The sequence below is a fragment of the Ctenocephalides felis genome, unplaced genomic scaffold (assembly GCF_003426905.1).
Source record: "Ctenocephalides felis isolate EL2017-DRISC unplaced genomic scaffold, ASM342690v1 CF-g0.4_SCAFFOLD_03573, whole genome shotgun sequence".
Taxonomy (NCBI): domain Eukaryota; kingdom Metazoa; phylum Arthropoda; class Insecta; order Siphonaptera; family Pulicidae; genus Ctenocephalides; species Ctenocephalides felis.
This window is the reverse complement of record NW_020539727.1, coordinates 21,041,468-21,045,071: the sequence shown is the minus strand read 5'-3', so window position 1 is coordinate 21,045,071 and position 3,604 is coordinate 21,041,468. Positions and strand designations below refer to the sequence as shown.

The 3,604-nt window shown below is 28.6% G+C and overlaps 1 pseudogene; it reads left to right on the top strand.

Moving 5' to 3' along the window:
• The first annotated feature begins 201 nt into the window (after positions 1 to 201).
• LOC113389737 overlaps positions 202 to 3,604 on the top strand; it is a 55,296-nt pseudogene continuing 51,893 nt past the window's right edge.

Genomic DNA, 3,604 nt, shown 5'->3' with positions numbered 1-3,604 from the left:
TGGAAAAGTGCTCCAGTATATAAACGGTCTAAATGCACTTGGGTGAACATTTGTACCAGGGTGGCGCTTAGACTGTGCTTAGCCTGGGTGATTTTAATATAAATATATAGTTATAAATTACAATCATTTATAGTAGTTATTAAATGTAATCGGTGTGTATCATTATTGATTATATATCATATTATTCCTTTCTCAGGTCTTTTACCATGACGACTACTGCGCCCCAAAACGGCAGCTGGAAAGAATTCAACAAAACCAGAAAAGAAGAACGCAAAAAGCGCACAGAAGAAAAGCTCGCCAAAAAATTAAAGCTTGAACAAGAAGCCCTTCAAAAGCCCCCAGAACCAGAATTACAACCCCTTCAACCAGTGTCCACATTAGCCATTGCAGTACCGGGTTCGATCCTGGAAAATGCTCAATCCCCTGAACTCAGGACATACCTGGCTGGACAGATTGCAAGAGCAGCTTGCGTCTTCCAAGTTGATGAAGTGGTTGTTTTCGATGATTGTCCTGATGCTGTTAATGCTAAAAAGAGTAAATTGGAAGATGAGGAAGGTGTTAAGACTGCTAGACAGTCTTGTGTTCAACTTGCAAGGATTTTGCAGTATTTGGAATGTCCACAGTATTTGAGAAAGCATTTTTTTCCTATACATAATGATTTGAAATTTGCGGGAGTTTTGAATCCTTTGGATGCACCGCATCATCTGAGACAGAAGAATGATTTTATATTTAGGTAAGTGATTGAAAATAAATATTTTAATTGCAAGTTTTTTATATTAAATTCTTGTTTTGTAAGTTTTCTAATTAGAAGAAATTCTTTTATCTATTCATTATTGTATATATATATATATATATATATATATATATATATATATTTATATTTATATTTAGGTAAGTGATTGAATTATATTTATTTTAATTGCTGGTTTTTTATATTAAATTCTTGTTTGTAAAGTTTTCTAATTAGAAGAAATTCCTTTATCTATTCATTATTGTATATATATATATTGTATATATATATATGTATATATATAGAACCTTCATAATAAGTTCATAGTTTGTCAGTAGATTTTCTAAAGTTTTTATATACACATATAATAATTTATTAATTTATATAAGGTTGTTGAAACATTTTGAATTAAGATCAGATAAAATGCAAAATCTAACTAATTAATCCTTTTTTAAAAACCAGATAAAATAATCTTGGATACTGCTAGATAAGATAAGCTACATTATTCCTGAAAATAAAAGTAGCCTAATGTATTCCCGATTACATTAGCTATCTGCCAAAAAAGTCCCATCAAAATCAGTCTAGCCATTTCCTAGACAATTTTTAAAATATATTATTTAGTAAATATTACACTATTTATATTCATATGCATATATTAACAAACAGTTATTTCAACAATATAGAAACTCAAATTTTATTTATTGGTTAAACAATTACATACAATATTCTTTTATGAGTTATAGAGTTGTCAAGGAAGTACAAAATACATAAATTGCAATTGATACCCTCACTATATATATATATATATATATATATATTAATTTTTTATATAATTTTGATGTTGAAATATGTGATTTCAGTTTTCAGGGCAATACATCAATAAAAAATTTTGTATGAATTTAAAACAATTTTATTTTTTCCATACGTTTCGACACATTGTTTTTGTGTCATCTTCAGTGGACTCTAGATTGAAAGAACAGATAGAAATTATTAATAAAACTAATATATAAGAAGTGATATGGTATGAACTTACATGTAATTGAATTAATCCTAATTATTTCATAGAAGATGACACAAAACAATGTGTCGAAACGTATGGAAAAAATAAAATTGTTTTAAATTCATACAAATTTTTTAATTGATGTATTGCCCTGAAAACTGAATATCATATATATATATATATATATATATATATATATATATATATATATATATATATATATATATATATATATATATATATATATATTGAGTAAGGTTTTTAGGATCAGCCTCCTTTTTGCTCCTTTTTCATGTTGTCTTAATGCATCTTTTCTTTTAAATTTTTTGTTACACTTTAGTAAGTTCTCCAGTGTTAATAATCTCATGTCGTTTTAATGAATCTTTTACTCTAAATGTTTTATTGCATTTTTCACAGTTATAAAGATGATGCTTTATTTTCCAGTGTGAACTTTTTTATGTCGTGTTAGTAATTCTTTTCTTGCATATGTTTTATTGCACATGTCACAACTATAAGGACGCTCTCCTGTGTGAGTTATTTTATGTTGGTTTAACAACCCTTCTGTTCTAAATGTTTTATCGCATGTTTCACAACTATGAGGACGTTTTTCCATATGCACTGATGAATGCTTTTTTAGGTATTCTTTGTGTGAAAATCTCTTTTTGCATATTTTGCACTCATGAGGGAGTTCTCCAGTGTGAGTAATTTCTGTCGTGTGTAATGAATCTTTTGTCCTGAATCTTTTGTGCATATTTTACAGTGATGAGGGTGTTCTTTAATGTGAACTCTTTTATGTCTGCTTAAATGTTGCGTTGTTTTGAAAGTTTTATTGCATATTTCACATTCATAAGGTCTTTCTGCAGTGTGAATTACCTCATGCTCATTTAAATGTTGCTTTGTTTTGAATGATTTTTTACATAATTTACACTATAAGGACGTTCTCCGCTGTGAATCTTTTATGTTTCGTTTAAAAATCTCTTTGCTGTAAATGTTTTATTGCATATTTCACACTCATAGGGACGCTCTCCAGTATGAAGCATTTTATGCTCGTTTAAATGTGAGTTTTGTTTGAATGTTTTACTGCATATTTCACATTCATAAGGACGTTCTCCAGTGTGAATAACTTGATGTCGTTTTATTGATTCTTTTTGTGCAAATGCTTTATGGCATATTTCACAACTATAGGGTTTTAGACTACCATTTTTGAATGGTTTGCTCATATTACTTGAATTACTGACGTTTTCATTATATATGTAAGATTTTTCATCTAAACTTGTAGTTGTCGCAGCATTTTGCCCATCAATGTTTTCTTGCTTCATTCCTCATCAAATCGTAAGTTCAGATTTTAGAAATTGCAGTAGGCAATATTTATCATTCTCCATACTCATATTCGATGTATATTCATAATCATCAAACTCTTCTTTCACTTGAGGATCTTGTTTAAAATCTTGTTCATAATGATTCTTGCTCATATCTTCCTCAACCGTAACCTCAGATTTTAAAAATTGCTGTAGACAAATTTCATCATTTTCCATACAAATGCCGTTGTATTTTCATAATCTTTAAGTTCTTGTTTAATTTGAGGATATTCGTTCGTTCAACTTTAATTGGGTGTTTGAATTTGTTTCTTCAGACATTTTCAACTTTTTAGGTTATGGTAAGCTATCTCTAACGATGTATGCCTAAAAGCCGATAAGACTTGTAATTTAGTGTTGTGAACGTGTAATAAATATATTATGATATTTATCATCATGTTTATAATACTAACACTGACTTTTTCGTTATTATTTTGTATATTTTCCTTTACTTTATTAACACTTTGACATTTCCTTCTAGTTCTGATTGGGCAACACCAAAATTATTTAAACCACGTG